We start from the raw sequence: 18,740 nt of genomic DNA on the forward strand, positions 1-18,740 counted from the left end.
ATGCACACACACACACTCACACACACACACAAATTATATCATTAGTATTGTATTGTACAATTTACAGATAGTAGGAGGCTACACTCACATCACAACGATAAAATGCTAAAAAGTGACACATGATTGGACCAGCAACAGCCATGCACAAACATGACAACAATCAAAGCAAGCCATATTTACTCAGCAAATGCAAAACTGTTTTTTTTTTAAACTATGTGTATTTTTAAGTGTCCATGCAACACATAAATAAAACATTTTGTCAGTTAATTATTTTCCACAAAATATACAAATATGCACAGTTGACAGTTTACAATTAATCCAATTAAATTGTAATTTTATTGAATTGAAATAAAGTCAAATAAGTGTGTTGTCATAAAATTGCAAATTTAAATAATGTTACCCTGTATTTTAATTTGAGCAAAGGGAAGCCAATGGCAACATGGTAGAAAAACAAAGATACTTATAATGTGAATTACTCATTTTTAGTGATTTACATTTAAAATGATTTTTCCTATTTATAGTGTGAGGCTATACCATCACGGTGGCGATTTACCTCATCGCAGCCCAACGAATGGTGAAACATGAAACACAAACACACACACACACACACACACACACACACACACACACACACACACACACACATATATCTACGATGCTAATAAGGCTCTACAATGACAACGGTTCATATTTACCAAAAAATAATACAACAGGAAATACGGCTGAAATGACGGTAAATATTGCCTTGCGTGCATTTTGCAACAGAATAGGAAGACGAGAAAAAAAAAGGGGTGGTGGGGGGAGGTAAGTAGTGTTAGTATCTGACAGAGGAGGAAGGCTGATCATTTGAAATCTAGACCTGCATGCATTTCATGGCAGTCCAAACAAAAAATTCAGGTGCAACATTCATAAATTATACGCACAAACAACCATATTTGTTTTGAACTAATACAAATAGTAAAATAATGATAATATGCATTTGTAGTTTTATCTCATTGAGCCTGCTTGTCTGCACTATGAGAGGCATATGGATGTGTTCATCTGACCTCTTCCACGGATTCCTCCTCTATGATCCATGGCTATCTGACCCCTCAACTCAAAAACCACAATGATACCCCTCCCCTTCGTTATGTCGCAATATGTTATGTTAACATATGTTGTTGCAACTACCACTGCATGCAAAGTCTTCTTTCTTGACAACCACCAACGCCCCCCAACCCAAAGAAGAAGAAAAAAACATCATCATCCTTCTCCTCCGTGTATAGCCACCTCCAAGCCCCAACATAGTCCCACGGCTGTTTAGCAAGGGGGTTTCCTCTCCTTTCCCTTTTATCTCTGCGCTCATTCCATGACCCCTGTTCCCCATGTTTCTTAACGTCTGACCTATACACCCCCGCACCCTTTTCCCAGCACACTCACTCCTCACCCCGAACACACAAATACTGGCGCCTTTGCTTGCTCACAAATCCTCCTCCACGCTTTCCATAGCCAAATATTATTGAGACTGACTTTACCGCTAATGCATTGTACGTTTTTCACAATGCACTTTTTGATATTGGAAGGGTTTTGAGCATTGCTTGCTGCACCAGCTCAGAAAATTACAAAAGTGTTTTTTTATTTTAACATCTATTTCATTCTAATATTATTTATTTTTATTTCAAATAAGTGTGGTCTAGATCACAATGAGTGGTTTGTAATGTGTAAGTTCGCCCTTGTTCCTTTAGCAGGTCATCCTAATGGCCAGGGGTTTTGTTTCCAGTAGCCAGTAAGTGGTTGGATCCAAAAGAACCAGGCGGCCCATGTTGCCTATATCCCCAACGTCTGAAAGCCAGCGTGCACTTTGCAGCCTACTGATCCGCTCCTGTCACGGAGGAGAACCCGGGGCTCCCTTTTTTTTTTTCTTTTTTTTTTTTTTTTTCATAGCCCACACGCACGCGCAAAACCGCTCACGCACGCACGCACACACACGGGATCGATTTGCACGGGACTTGGTCTGGCAACGGCTGAGAATCGACTTTAAAGAAAAATCCAAGGGTTCCAAAGAGGGGCTGAGTGAGGGGGAGACAAGCCGGACTGAGGTGGGGTGAAGCCGGGGGGACGAGTGGCCGTGAGTCGGGGCGGAGGGTTCGCACTTATGTTATGGAGAAGACCAAAAAAAACACCAGCAGGAATGATCTATTAGAATCCTGAAGCCATCGCTTGGTTTTTTCGGGGTTTTTTTATGTTTTTTTGACAAAATGTGGAGGGCGAGAGGGTCGGACCTAACAGGCTGGACTTGGAGCTCCTTCCCCGGGCAGCGCTGGTGAGGAGTCACCGCTGCCCTTCCGTCCGCTCAGCTCTCTATTACCCCGTTTTGTGCGTCCAAACCCCCGTTTGTCGACTACCCACGACCCCCGAGCCCAAAATATGCTTGAAAAGCGCTTTTTTGTGTGGTACGTGTGGGGGGGGGGAAGGATCGTTTTCCGTGTAGACGAAGAGGAGAGGACGGACGCTGATGTGAACACAGGTAACCACACAACGCCTAAAAAGGACGGCAGAATCTCCAAATAAAGCGGAAAACTTGCACAAAATCAGCCCCTTTTCAGTGGAAATGTGAGTTTGGGAAGGGGGGCAGCTCCGCTAGAAGTCCATCGCCTCGAACACGAAGGAGGAAAGAGAGAATAGGATCGTGCAAGAAGGAAAAAAAGAGCTAAAGTTGAAACTTACAATTTGTCTTTTGCCGCTTTGTGATGTTCGCTTTTTAATCCAGTAGTGAGACGACGGCGCTAAAGATCCCATCAAGGCGAGGAGAGTCGCCCCCTTTTCGGTCAGTTTGCGTGCAGGGGTGGCCAAAAAAGAAAGATCATTGTTGTTGCCGAGTGCGTGGAAAAAAGGCAGCGCAAGTAGGCAGCTATTAGTTGTTAAGGCGATATCAAAAATAATTTGGATGCAAAGCAGCCGAGAGTCTTGACTTGGAGCGAGCGAGGAAGAGGTGAAAGTGAGATCTGATGATTGGGAAGAAAAAACTCTTTGGATCTTTATTCCTGCTAATTAGTTTCCTGCGAGGGGGGGAAAATGGCTGTGATTAATTCAGTGCGCATGTGCTTCATTACACAGGCACGAAGGGAAGGGCTAATTAGCCGCCTTGTGGATCAATAAGATTCAGCAGAGGAGAGCTCGGCGGAGGGAGGGAGAGGAGGGGAGGGAGGAAGGGGAGGGAGGGAGGGATGGATAGATACAAGTAAGAAGGGAAAAAGAGGAAAGTAATGATCAGGAATAGAAAATATGGAATTAAGACAGGAGGGAAGTAAGAGTTTGATTAGGGGAAAGTGTGCGCTGGTCGCCTCCTGCGCCATTCTCCGCTCTTCTCTTTTCTTCTAAAACACTTTTTATTATTACATTTTGACACTTTTTTTTTCTTTTTTTTAGTGCAACTTTTTCAAATGTTTTTTTTTTTATATATATTTGTGCCTTTAAACGTGACTGTGTTTTAGTCGCGGCTGTGTGCAGTTCAACTTTGAATATATTTACATAACCCGTTCAAAAAGTGCGTTGAACGACAAAAATACATATTTGGTTATGGATGGAAATATTACTGAACATAACTGCACAATACAGAAAATAGGAATCGGACACATGCAATTGAAGGGATCATTCGTACATTTATTTTTAAAATACATAACCTTACTTATCAATATATGTGAATACGCTTCTTAACTAAGCCCAGAATGTACTATAAAATATCTTATAAATTGTGATCTATTGTAAATCCTATAAATTAATAAACGTATAATTAAACACTACATTTTTTTATAATGTGAAATTAACTAGTATTTTCCCGTGAAATATTGCATTATGCAGACAAAACACTTTTTCTTAGTTTGCGTGTGTATGTATGAATGAGTGCTTTTATTTGGATACCAAGCACAATCAAAAATATTGTTTCTATTTAGAAAAAAAATTATAATACAGCAATATATCTGTTTCCAAGAGTTGCAGTGTGATGATGAAGAAGAAGAAGAAGAAGAAGAAGAAGAAGCAGGTCATCGTGTCACATATTCAGAGGCTGCATGCATGGAAACACATTGTCAATACATATTCTATATCATCAAATATAGAAGGCAGAGCGCGTTCACTTTAAATGTAATTATATTAGCCTATGTCAATGAATAAGTAATTCATGTTCTATAATAAATATATGTTATATTCATACCCAATGTCCTCTTTTTCTACACTGCAACGTGCATGTGTGTGTTTTGTGATGACACTCTCAGAGTGAGTGCAGAGATCACATAAAGTGCCACATGTTTATGGAAACAACGTGAATTTGTTATTCTGCGTCCATAAAGCATGAATGCATTCCAACACAGGTCAGATTATGGATATGTGGCGCATACAGAGGACTTGCAAGAGAGTTGACACGTTGTTTTAACGTATCTGATGTGTAAAGCATGTTATCATGCTGATAAAATATGTGGGCTATATTTTCTTTATAAAGTTATGCAAATGTCCTATGGACGTGAACGCACCAAATGTTGCATAAGGACCCCCACTGCAAAAATCTATGGTCAGTTCCTGAACACTTGCCGAGGCAAGCATTGATAACTGCCTTTTTTTTTTTTTTTTTTTTGTCAAAAACACATAGACACTCAAACGCGTGGTCCCCACTTCTGTGGCGGTGCAAGAGGAGGCAGAGTGCAGGAATCCGGAGGATTTGCGACATGCCTTCTCTCTCGGGGAAGAAGAGATTGTAAAAAATGAATAGGTTCAAAATAGCGTGCGAGGGGCTAGGAGATAATAAAAGAGGCCGGTGTAATTTGAGGCTTGTAGGCAGCCTGCAAAAGCCATCAGTGCAAACTGGAGTTTACAAAAAGTGTATGCAAAAGGCCTGAGTGACATTAGTCCACCAGCATCAGCGTGGGCTGACTGGGGGTGATGTTGGCGGGGTGTAGGGGGCCCTTAATGCTTTTAGGGCCCCGTGCATCTCTGAAAAGGGGTTGAAAAGGAAAAAGGGGGGTCTGCTGCTTTTGTGTTAGCAGCATTCAATTGCGCCTCTCTGCGGGAAGGGTAAGCGTCCACGCGCCATCCACGAGTGGCACATTGTACATTGAACACAACCTGTGGCTATATGACAGCCCGTGCACGTGACACAGACACGTGGAGTGGGGTTTTCAAGTGCGCCAAAAAACAAAAATCACGTGACCATCACCTAAACTGGTGCGCACACAACAGCATATAAGTCGACTGTAATGGGACGTTTTACACCAAGTATATTATTTGTAATCACGTGATATTTGTCGTTGTTCCATCCTTCTTTTTTTTGCATGTGCACACGCCTAACCCCCAGACAAAGCACAAAAGGAAACATAGGAAATGAGCAGGGGTGAAAGTATTTAGGGATCAAAGATCCTATCGGGAAAAAAAAGTCATAAGTTTCTTTTAACGAGGCTGCAGGATTTTTGGGGAGGATTTAAAGATGCTCAAAAGGCTGAGATATATTGTATATAATAATCACAGCATATGATGAAGTTGTGCATATGTCTTTAAATATTATGTTTAAGATAAAATAACACTGTTTTTTTAAATATATATATAATTTTAATGTTGTATATTGATGATGAACACCCAGCTTGAAAGTTGCTATAATGGTGCATGCATATTATATTAGAAGTCATTTTGATGTAGAAAAGTTTAATTTGTTTTAGGAAAAAAAATAAAGACATCATTTGTATTTGTCATTGTATATTTTTTATATGTGTTTTGTTTTTTATTGTTTTTATTTAATTTATTTTTTGGGACGAACGTTTTCCACTAACATCATCTTAGAGGTCCGGCTCCCCCCGAGCAGGGCTGCCCGGCCAGGTGCAATGGGAGCGCCCTCTTATGTTCAGCTGGACCACAGGGACCGTGCAGCGCACTGCGAGATCTGCGGGAGACGAGCCCACGCCAGGAACGTTAGACAGGTTGGACTGGTTCTGAGTGGGTCATTTCGAACAACACAGGCCCATATACTGTATGTGCGTGCTAAGAAGGGACGCATGATGAAGATGGCGAAAAGAAATGAGCCAGCCACTCCTCTGTTATCACTGGCACGTTAAAGTCCAAACATGTCGTGGTACACATAATAGTACAAACATTTTTTTTCTCGTATAAATACAGACATTTGGACACATGTATTTTGAAAATAAAAATTAAAAAATCAGTCATTATTAAATGCAAACTGGATGCAAATGTAAATAATTGTTTATTACATTAATCAGAGAAAAATATGCTTCTTTTTCCAAAATTCTAAACATTTTTGGTTTTCTGGTTGGCTTTTGCTCTCTCACGAAATTATTTATAAATAAATATAAATCAGTCATTTATTTCTGGGCCAATTTAGAGAGAGTAAAATGCTGATTTGTAATTAAACGTTTTGTTTACATGTAATTGTGTTGTAAAAAAAAAAAAAAAAAACGTGTTAATCGTTTATTTAAAGGTGGTTTTCTGCGGTAGAATATGCATTTGATGTGAAAATGTGCCTTTTTAATGCCCCGTTGGTGGAGGCTATGTCCATCAATATTTGTTTTGCTTTGTTTAACATATAGTTTGCATAATTGATATGTTTTAATCATTAATATATTGTTGATTTAATTTTAACTTTGTATTTTTGAGGGAACTTTTTTTATTCTTCCATGTTTGGTAATTCATGTATTCAACGTGAATTATAAATGCATGTTAATAAAATTATTAAAAATGACCTTGGACTACATTTTGTATTTTATTATATATATATATATATATATGTTCAACATAGTGAGACAGTGTAATGCATGACAGCATTTATGCAAGACAGAAAGAAAAACATGATATATTTTATCCTGCTGTTGTGATGTTAAGGGTTGGAAGTAGAATATTAAAAAAAAAAAAAAGGCAAGTGGCCGTCTGGTCAGTCTGCCTCATTTACATAAGAAACAAGAAGCCATATCAATTCATCTCCCTCTACATCTATTTGTCCCGCCACCCTATTAATGACCCCATGCATAATTCAATAACAGTTTGGACGTTGCACCATAACAGCGTATTTGTATCCTCTTTCAAATGTGTTCATTCTTAACGTCAAATCGCTCAATATTTTACAAGGAAATATTTAAAATATTGCAATATATGCATTAGTGAATTATGCTGTTTTATCACTGTAAATATTTACCCGGTAATCGAATAAAACCTTCAAAATAAAGTAAATAATAGGTGAGCCGCCCATTTTCGTAAACGTGTGTGTGTGTGTGTGTGTGCGTGCGTGCATGTGTTTATGATTTTATTTTTTAATTTGTTATGTTAAATGGATTAAAAAAACAACAAATATATAAAACACACGTACGTATACAAAAAACGGGTGTGTGCGTGTGTGTGCGTGTGCATGCGTGTGTAAGTGCGTGTGTGTGCAGCCTTAGCACTCCTCCCTATTGCCACAATGTCAGAATATTGTGGAAAAAATGCTGGGAAATTTGTATTTTTTTAAATGTGTTTTTCTTTATGTTTATTCCCTGCAGAACTATCCGATGTATACTGCACTGTGTACATGTCTAGCTCACAAATTGTAAAATTATAAGAAAAATAAATGTAGACTGTTTAGGAAATAAACAGGTGCATGTCCCACAATAAATAAAGACTATTTAAACAAGTAAAAAGGAATGAATTTAGGCAAACAATTCAAATAAGCTAATTTAAATTTGTATTAAAATAAGTAAATCACATTTATTTGAAAGAAAAACCATGAACAGTGTGTCGGGGTGTGAAGAAGCCTTCCGAGATGCAGTCCGGGTTGTGACTCGGACTTGACTCTTGTGGGTTTTTATGCGCTTTGGAGAGGTTGACTAAGAAGGAGGGATCCCAAATCAGAGCCATATGAGCCCTGCAGGCAAGAGCAACACTAGCTGCTGGTAAGTCGACCCAAACAGAACAGAGGATAATCATTGCTCCACAATGCCAAAGCTATTATAATGCCTCTTTGCTCTAAAATATACAAACTTAAAGCAAGTCATTTTCCTTCATGTCAAGAAAAGACCACATCCCCACCCCCCTTACACACTGCACCTAAAAAAAAACCAAGATGAGATGAAAGCTGACATGTGGAAGATATGCACGAGGCAAATACAGATCAAGGATTATTGCCAGGGGTCGAATCCAAATTTTGCATCAAGCCCTGGAATGGCTCGACACCATCATCACTATTATGTGTCCTGGATCACACACAAATACAACAATTTTGGCTGTTCGTTGAGCTTAATCAGAAAATGAAAACATAATAGTTTTGTATATTATAGGTAAATAGGCATTGCACTGCACAGAAGGAGAGGTACAGTAAACAGATAGACATGGTAAAGGTATAAGCCCACCCAGACGTGTCGGTGGCGGGTGGACATAGTTGGTCGGGGTCACTGAGGCACCGCCTGTCCTTCCGGAGGTTGGCCCTCAGTCAAGAGGCCCCCTTTATAGACCCAAAATTTCCAGGGACCCATAAAACCTTGTGATTAGTGGAGCTGTTCCCTTTTTAGGTGTTAGCTCGTTAAAGTGCTTAATAGAGAAGGTGTTTACTTTTGCACAACACACACACGCACACACACACACACACAAACACACACACACACGCAGACACACACACTCACACACATTCACACACCTCGAATTTTTTGAATTCTCCGTTGAGTCTTTCTAGGAACACTTATCCTTGATGGTAGAACAATTATGTAGGCAAACTAAAATTTCAAGAAAATTATGGTAGAAGACAATCCAGAATCAGAACACAAATGTTTCCAAAGAGTAAGGATAAGCAGTAGAGGAAAGTGATCATGACGATGACTGGATAGCATAGCATATTGCTTCATGTTTTATCATTGACAAGACCACATGTATTTCCACAAAGTATCGTTCGCCACTGTCTGGTTCAGACTGGATTGGATCAAAATCGGTCTTGCATTTCCACAGCTCGGTCGTGCTAGTTAATTAACTATCTATATGTCAATACTTTAATATGAAATCCTATCAGCGAGGCGGTAGCCTATCACACAGAGATCCCATCAGAGCCGTAATACACATCTGTATGTACTCACTGTGCATTTCACACAGAAAACTGAAGGATTGTCATACCATTGTGCGCGTTCCCACATAGGGATGGTTATCGATTACATTTTAACTGTTACTAGTATCAAATCAGCACTTTGAAAATGGTGCCGGTCTTGAACGGTGCCCAAACAAGTACTTAAAAAATAAGAAACATTTGAAATAAAACAAACAAAACAAAACAAAAAATGGTTTTGTGGCATTTAAGTTCAACTGACTACGGTAGTAATTCAAATATTTCAAATTATATACATAAAATTAATTTCTTGTTTGTTGAAAATAAGAAATACATAATACAAATCATACAAATATAGAACATAGAGAACATGCAAAAAAAAAGGTCTTACTTAAGTTGTAATATTTGATGCTCATAATCCTGAAAGCAAGCTCTCTCAGCGTAACTGCCATTGATTTATAATGTGGAAATGCTGTGATTAGCATTAAAATAAGGGACTGATAGCTTCTTCTTTTTCGGTCTGGGTACTACCGGCTATGGTGCCATTCTGGAACCAGGTTTCCGTGCCAGTCCTTGTTCAGACTTGCAACGGTACATTTCCATGCACTAAATTATTCTGATTTCTCAAATGATTTGGTTTCTTCTATTTTCACGAATACATCTGAAGTCCCAGTTTCCAGGCTCATGTGGGAATGTAAAAATAAGAAGAGAATGCTACATGCTACATAGAAGAGCTAGTATTTCTCAAGCTCTGGATCCAACAGATAACAACGTCCTGCTGCTATTTGGTGTTTTTGATCATGTTATAATGTGTTTAAATGACACGAGTGGTTATTCTGAAAATCAGAGAGATACAAAAAGAATGCTATTTTGCTGAACTGCTTGGACTATTTACTGTTAATACTAACTACTAGAGGTGTGGGGAAAAATCGATTCGAATTCGAATTGCGATTCTCACGTTGTGCGAATCAGAATCAATTCTCATTTTTAAAAAATCGATTTTTTAGATCTTGCCCCAATTGGAGGAGTTCAAGTACCTCGGAGTCTTGTTCAAGAGTGAGGGAAGAGTGGATCATGAGATCAACAGGCGGATCGGTGCGGCGTCTTCAGTAATGCGGACGCTGTATCGATCCGTTGTGGTGAAGAAGGAGCTGAGCCGGAAGGCAAAGCTCTCGATTTACCGGTCGATCTACGTTCCCATCGTCACCTATGGTCATGAGCTTTGGGTCATGACCGAAAAGACAAGATCACGGGTACAAGCGGCCGAAATGAGTTTCCTCCGCCGGGTGGCGGGGCTCTCCCTTAGAGATAGGGTGAGAAGCTCTGTCATCCGGGAGGAGCTCAAAGTAAAGCCGCTGCTCCTCCACATCGAGAGGAGCCAGATGAGGTGGTTCAGGCATCTGGTCAGGATGCCACCGAACGCCTCCCTAGGGAGGTGTTTCGGGCACGTCCGACCGATAGGAGGCCGCGGGGAAGACCCAGTACACGTTGGGAAGACTATCTCTCCCGGCTGGCCTGGGAACGCCTCGGGATCCCCCGGGAGGAGCTGGACGAAGTGGCTGGGGAGAGGGAAGTCTGGGCTTCCCTGCTTAGGCTGCTGCCCCCGCAACCCGACCTCGGATAAGCGGAAGTAGATGGATGGATGGATGGATTTATTTATTTATTTATTATTTTTTAATATTTTTATTTATTTTTATTTATTTATTATTTTTTTAATTAATCAATCCAACAAAACAATACACAGCAATGCCATAACAATGCAATCCAATTCCAAAACCAAACCCGACCCAGCAACATTCAGAACTGCAATAAACAGAGCAATTGAGAGGAGACACAAACCCGACACAGAACAAACCAAAAGTAGTGAAACAAAAATGAATATTATCAACAGTATCAATATTAGTAACAATTTCAACATAGCAGTGATTAAAAATCCTTCTTTGACATTATCATTAGACATTTATATATATATTAAAAAAAAAGAACAATAGTGTCACAGTGGCTTACACTTGCATCGCATCTCATAAGCTTGACAACACACTGTGTCCAATATTTTCACAAAGATAAAACAAGTCATATTTTTCGTTCATTTAATAGTTAAAACAAATTTACATTATTGCAATCAGTTGATAAAACATTGTCCTTTATAATTATAAAAGCTTTTTACAAAAATCTACTACTCTGCTTACATGTCAGCAGACTGGGGTAGATCATTTTGAAATCCTATGTATTGAATGAATAGAGAATCATTTTGAATCGGGGAAAAAAATCGTTTTTGAATCGAGAATCGTGTTGAATAAAAAAAAAAAAAAAAAAAGATTTTGAATCGAATCGTTACCCCAAGAATCGATATTGAATCGAATCGTGGGACACCCAAAGATTCACAGCCCTACTAACTACTGATTACATGTCAATGATGTTGTCCTAATTTTTGTATGTGGACGTTTAATTCTTACATCACAAAATAAATTGTGACCAACAATATTGCTGTGGATGAGCTTAATGAATGAAATCGATGAAGTCTAGAAGTCATGGTATCTACCATTAGATATGGGAATTGAAAAACGGTTCTTGTTCAGAACCGGTTCCCATTGTACTAATTCCTTTGAAATCACTTGCCATTTTTTCAAACGAATGCCTTAATGATTCTTGCCGGCGGGAATGATATCATTAAGCAACGTGTGTAGTGACATCAGACAGCAACATGGTGGCGCCCGGGCCGAAGAAGCTCTCTAAAGTTCGCCGACATTTTACAAGAAAATATTGCAACAGCCCTACTTGTAATAATTGCAAGGTTGCTATTACACCAAGAGGAGAACATACAAGCAATATGATGAAACATTTGAACACACAGCATGCAATAACTATAAATGAATGTCACGTTTGGGGCAGCACGGTGGAAGAGGGGTGCATCTGCCTCACAATACGAAGGTCTGGGGTTCGATCCTGCGCTCGGGATCTTCCTGTGTGGAGTTTGAATGTTCTCCCAATGACTGTGTGGGTTCCCTACGGGTACTCCGGCTTCCTCCCACCTTCAAAAACATGCACCTGGGGATAGGTTGATTGGCAACACTAAATTGGCCCTAGTGTGTGAATGTGAGTGTGAATGTTGTCTGTCTATCTGTGTTGGCCCTGCGATGAGGTGGCGACTTGTCCAGGGTGTAATCCGCCTACCGCCCGAATGCAGCTGAGATAGGCTTCAGCGACCCCCCCGCCACCCCAAAAGGGACAAGCGGTAGGAAATGGATGGATGGATGGATGAATGTCGCGTTTTTGAACCGCGCTGATCCCATCCCAGGCAGCAGCAGTCATCTGTCATAAATACAACTGGTGCTAACTAACCCCACTAATAATGTTAGCACTATTACATGTTAAATTGAAATGAATGCCCTCCCATTTAGATAAGCAAGACAAATGACATATTCTGACTAGTTTCAAGGCGGGTAGTAAGTAATAGCTCCAGTTCACTTCTGCTGCTAGCTTTCATCGCGGCAGGGAAGAGCGATGAATGTCACCGAGCAGTGACTAAGTTTGTGGTCAAAAGCTTGCGCAGATTTATCACAGTAGAAGCTCCTTCGGTGGGTGAATGTTCGATTGTAGTCAGGGGAAAAGTTGCATGTTTTCCTCAACCACATTTTTACTGAGTCATTACCTTATACACGTGGAACTCCAAAAAATAAAATATCGTGCAAAAGTGCATTTATACCAGCAATTCAACCTCAAATGTGAATGTGTGTTTTATGCTAAATGCATCTTAAGAACTCACTGTAGGTTTTGTAAGGTAATGTTACCTCTAAACGAAACAAAGTTGATGCTAATCCACGTTTTTGTTATTTAAAAAAAAAAAAATAGAATCAATAAGAGAATCGATAAAGAACCGAATCGCTAAGCAGAATCGAAAGTGGAATTAGAACCGGAAAAATCATACCAATTCTCACACCCATCTACCACTATTTATTATTGACACTGTTTAGAGATCTTTCTCCACCAGTAACTCCCATGCCTGGGATGTGCTGGCAGCATGTCACGTATAAAAAATATTATTTGAGAACACCATGAAACTTATTAAAACAGGGGTTAGTGCATGTGCCTCACAATACGAAGGTCCTGAGTTCAAACCCGGGGTCGGGATCTTTCTGTGTGGAGTTTGCATGTTCTCCCCGTGACTGCGTGGGTTCCCTCCGGGTACGCCGGCTTCCTCCCACCTCCAAAGACATGCACCTGGGGATAGGTTGATTGGCAACACTAAATTGGCCCTAGTGTGTGAATGTGAGTGTGAATGTTGTCTGTCTATCTGTGTTGGCCCTGTGATGAGGTGGCGACTTGTCCAGGGTGTACCCCGCCTTCTGCCCGAATGCAGCTGAAATAGGCTCCAGCACCCCCCGCAAACACGAAAGGGACAAGCGGGAGAAAATGGATGGATGGATGGATTTTATATTATATTAAAAAATATTGACATATTTCAGCTTCTATATATTTACTTTGTATGCTTGCTGGTGTAAACCAGGTCTATTCAACTGGTGGCCAGCAGACCACATCTGCCAAAGCTTTTAATTTGGCCCTCCGAACATCACCTAAATAGGCTTGATGAAACCATTCAAACTCGGGTTGCTCATAAATGCAGAACCCCCATCACCCCGCAGGGGGCAACAGCGAGGCATATGTGTCACAATGAAGCAGCAGTGGGTGAGTTAAAGAAAATGACACTATGGAACCTGAAGAAGGAGAAAAAATCGTGACAATCGGACTTTAACAGCGACTGGACAGCAAAGTATGAATGTATGGAAATAGCTGGCTTTGATGTCTCTTGTATTTGTGGTTGGTTATTTTTGGCTGTTTAACGCTGGCGATCAAAACTGGTTAAATACATTTAGCGCTAAATTTGACCATCAGAGGGCGATAAAGCTACACCTTAGGTTCAATTGTGTTTAACTACATGTGTGCAATGTTTGCTGTGTGTATTAACACTAAACCTTCTATTTCATTTATGTAACATACACAATGGACATTATGTAAAATACACAATGGACGATGTACTTTTGTAATGTTTATATTTTCAGTCTTACAATCCTAAATAAAGAAGATGTATAAAGAAATAAAACTGAGGAAGGAAAATCATTCAAAAGAAGGAACATCAATCATCAACTAAACTTGTTAACTATCTTTCTAGCTGCACACGCTGAAAACGAGTAGAGAGGGCAGAGAAATGAATTTGTTGACAGTGCAGTGTAAAAGCTGATGTACTTACTTTGTAAATAAGTAAACACAGTCTCAAAGGATTATAACCTGAGCAGGCACTTTCTAAAGAAACATCCAAATATTGATGTCCGGCCCCTGAGACTTTGGGCTCTTGAAACTGCGGCCCTCGTCAATAGGTAGTTGAATAGCCCTGGTGTAAACAGTGGGATGGTTCATCTCAAATATTTTGGGACCTTTTACCATGGAAAGAAAAGAAAATAGTACTGTAACAAGCGGAGTCAAATTGTACTGCTTGTTTGGTTAGTTTATAGGGGAGAATCAAATATGCAGCTTTAGCTAACAACCACAGAGCCAACTCTCGTGGTAGACATTAAAGCAGTTGGTGTTCTGAAGAGATGTGCATTCCCATCGAGTTGTGCTACAGGACAACTGTGCATGTGTATAAAAAGGAATAACAAACACAATTAACTGTAAGGAAACCTCTTTCACGGGAGCAAAATCTTTAGAGCAGGACTACTACTTACGTATAAAATACTAAAGGGTCTAACTCCATTCTATCTTGCTGATTGTATTGTATCATATGTCCCGGCCAGAAATGTACGTTCAAAGAAGTCCGGCTTATTAGTGATTCCCAGAGCCCAAAAACAGTCTGCATGCTTTAGAGCGTTTTCTATATGGGCTCCAGTACTCTGGAATGCTCTATCTGTAACAGTTAGAGATGCTACCTCAGTAGAAGCATTTAAGTCCCATCTTAAAACTCATTTATATACTCTGTCCTTTAAATAGACCCCTTTTTAGACCAGTTGATATGCTGCCTCTCTTTTCTGCTCTATCCCCCTCTCCTGCGTGGTGAGGTTACTAGGTGACCACAGATCAGCCTCCATGGAGGATGTGCTAGTTGAAAGTCGGGACACAAGATGGACCACTTCTCTATGCATTAGTTGGTGACGTCTACGCTGTTGACGTGTCTACATGCAAGAGGATCCCCTGCTGGCCCCACTATGGACTGGGCTCTCACAATATTAACCGTATCTACTCGGCATCCAGTGCACCGGTTCCTTGCAAGGTTACTCGTTGATCTTAGCCGGAAATGTTGTTGTGGCTTCTGCAGCCCTTTGAGACATATGCGATTAAGGGCGAAATAAGTCAACTTTGATTGATTGATTGATTGACTGTTCAACTATATTGTTCTGGGGAGCATATTTCCAAAATGCTAAGCGCAGAGGTGCCAGACTTCACTCTTCACTATTATTTTTATTTTGGACATTTTGTTATCAGTTACACATTTTCGTGCTCGGCTAAACACAAGCAGAAGACCCTGACTCTCAGGAGAGTAAAATCTCAATTAAAGGCTCTGCCAAATCTAATGCAAAATAGATAGTCAAAGATCATCTATTTGACAATACTTCAGTGTTTTGAGTAATCTGCTGCAAAACGCTATGTCTTTTTTAAGTTTTGAACTGAACTCGAGGGCCAGTATCTGTATCGGTCCGTTGTGGTGAAGAAGGAGCTGAGCCGGAAGGCAAAGCTCTCAATTTACCGGTCGATCTACGTTCCCATCCTCACCTATGGTCATGAGCTTTGGGTTATGACCGAAAGGACAAGATCACGGGTACAAGCGGCCGAAATGAGTTTCCTCCGGGGCTCTCCCTTAGAGACAGGGTGAGAAGCTCTGTCATCCGGGGGGAGCTCGAAGTAAAGCCGCTGCTCCTCCACATCGAGAGGAGCCAGATGAGGTGGTTCGGGCATCTGGTCAGGATGCCACCCAAACGCCTCCCTAGGGAGGTGTTTAGGGCACGTCCGACCGGTAGGAGGCCACGGGGAAGACCCAGGACACGTTGGGAAGACTATGTCTCCCGGCTGGCCTGGGAACGCCTCGGGGTCCCACAGGAAGAGCTGGACGAAGTGGCTGGGGAGAGGGAAGTCTGGGCTTCCCTGCTTATGCTGCTGCCCCGCGACCCGACCTCGGATAAGCGGAAGAAGATGGATGGATGGATGGATGGATGGATGGATGGATCGAGGGCCAGTCTGGTGTCATTCCTCGGCTGAATTTAGCCTGTGGTGCACCAGTTTAATAGTTTTAGGGTATATTCCTGTATTTGTCACCTAATATACATGTTTTAAACTACATACAACATATTAAATGACAACATTTGTAATTCATTAGGTTATGATCATGATAAAAAGTCAAAACACAATTTATATAACGTTCACTATGAGTTAGATATATGTTTAGCCAGCAAAAATCCACACTATCAGTTTATATAGTTATGGTATAGTTATAGTTATAGTTATAGATATACTGTGTTATAAGCATGCACATTAGCGAGGGGATGCACAACTCCACAGAACACATTGTGTGTACGGTAGTCTGGCTGTCTATTGAACAGGAGGCACAGGTGTTTTAGGGGTTATCAAAACAGAGCTTGATGGGTTCCTTTACGCTTGGCTTCACGGTGTGTCAACACGCATTCACACACGTGTGACGGACAGACATTAAGGGCAGTATACGGCCACTTTTAATTCCATCAAACGTGTGGTGTGCTGAATAATTTGCAATGCTCAAGCGGCATCCCTGCAACCGGGCGTTAAATATCAGCACACTTGTTTTGATGTTTGTAAGGCAAAAAGATATCAACATGAAAAATTGTCTTTGGATTCCCAAAAGGTCACAGCCCCACCTGTGGTCAAATGACAGTTACGTGATGTTCCTCTTCATAGCTCAGAGGATAAAACAAACACAAACACATGATACACAGTGGCAGATACACAATTACGCTCTCAATGATCTAGCTGCTGTCTAGCTTGTCTAAAGATACAATTAGTAGTACAACTAGTAAGTTTGCGATGCCTACATTGAGCACTTTGTGATTTGCTCAACAGTCTCAAATACAGACAAAAATAAGCAATTTTCTGGAATATTTTCCTAATTAGTGCTACTGTCGGGGAGGTATTGTGTGACTAGGCCTGGGCCGATATTCGATGAGTCATTCAACCGACGATAAATTAAAATTAAGTTGGTAAGTTTTCCAGCGTCGATAAATTGCCATGTGCATGCTTAAAGAGCATTCACGCTTTTCATCCGTTTCAGTAGCTTTAGCGAAATAAAAAGCAGAGGGTGAATCATTTTGTACTTCATTAAGTGTCTGTGACTCTTTGTGAGACGAGGTGGGCCACTGGCCCACTAGCATCACATAGTGCAGGCCTTGTCAACCCTTGGCTCCCGAGCAGCATGCAGCTCTTTGCCTGGTTTCATGCGGCTTTTACGTTCATATCGAAATTTGTGTTGTTGTCTTTTTAATGTGCATATGCAGCGAGCGAGAAGATCTGCAGGAGTGATCACTCTTTTGCATAGGTCTTCCTAACAAACTTCCTTTCACATCCTACCTCTCCGGATTGTAAGTAATCAAATGTAAATAATCAAATATAGATACTTATTCTAATTCTTATGCTCTCTGATCTCTATCTCTATGTCCACTACTTGCTGTACATATCCTACCAAGTCAGTCCTACACTGTTCCAATGTCCATTTCTCTGATGATGCAATTGTTGATGACTGAAGTGTTGATAACAACCAAACCTAACCCCCCCCCCCCCCCCCTCCCCTCCCCTCCACACCCCGGATTGTAAATAATGTAAATAATTCAATGTATATACTCTGATGTTTATCTTGTGTGATGACTGTATTATGATGATAGTATATATCTGTACCATGAATCAATTTAAGTGGACTCCGACTTAAACAAGTTGAAAAACTTATTCGGGTGTTACCATTTAGTGGTCAATTGTACAAAATATGTACTGTACTGTGCAATCTACTAATAAAAGTTTCAATCAATCAATCAATCAAAGGTTTCTGCGGCTGCGGGCGTTTGTACTACATATAAACAGTAGTAATGATCATTGCTGTTAAACTCCAGACGGTTAGTACTACCGTATTAAGATAAAATAGTCAAAGAACCGTCATTCATAACTGTTCTTTGATACGGACTGACTGACTGGCTCTAGCTTGCTAGCTAGCTTAAATGCTAACATGCAAACAACAGATATCATTCCCTCATCTAAATTTGGAGAAACACATTACCGTTTAAACAAATGAGTGACAGTATTCACATTAAACATAAAGGACGTGCTGGTTTTGCACAAAGTGATCGATAAACTCGACAGCGTCAGGTTGAAACAGACGGACACAAACTCCGTTAAAGTGCACTCACGTGATGTCACATGAACCCGGAAGTGAAACAACTTGATCACCTTTTACAATTTAAAATAGAAGAAGATAAGCATATTTAAACACACAAATACAAATAATATCGCTCTTATAAAGTCAAAACAGTAGTTGATGTTTCCTCTGCCAAGAAAATAAATTGTGTCTTTGTATTTTAGTTATTAAAAAGTCACATGATTAATTTTCTCATCAAATTAATCACACACTAAACCTGTTATTAATTTATATTTATTATGGGTTATTATTTGCTTGCATAGAGAAAATGTACTTAAGAAA

General features: G+C 40.4%; 1 protein-coding gene across 4 annotated transcripts in view; it reads right to left on the minus strand.

Annotated features, from left to right (window-relative positions):
• Positions 1 to 18,740, minus strand: part of zfhx3b (zinc finger homeobox 3b) — a 435,085-nt gene that overhangs the window by 246,409 nt on the left and 169,936 nt on the right. The window contains exon 1 of one of the 4 annotated variants that reach the window (XM_061964036.1): positions 2,707 to 3,641. The exons of the other annotated variants lie outside the window; for them this stretch is intronic. The gene's annotated coding sequence lies outside the window, so the exon portion shown is untranslated. Of the gene's footprint in view, positions 1 to 2,706; positions 3,642 to 18,740 lie in introns of those variants that run through there. 4 annotated transcript variants of the gene reach the window in all.

The sequence above is a fragment of the Nerophis lumbriciformis genome, linkage group LG06 (genome assembly GCF_033978685.3).
Source record: "Nerophis lumbriciformis linkage group LG06, RoL_Nlum_v2.1, whole genome shotgun sequence".
In the NCBI taxonomy this organism is placed as follows: Eukaryota; Metazoa; Chordata; class Actinopteri; order Syngnathiformes; family Syngnathidae; genus Nerophis; species Nerophis lumbriciformis.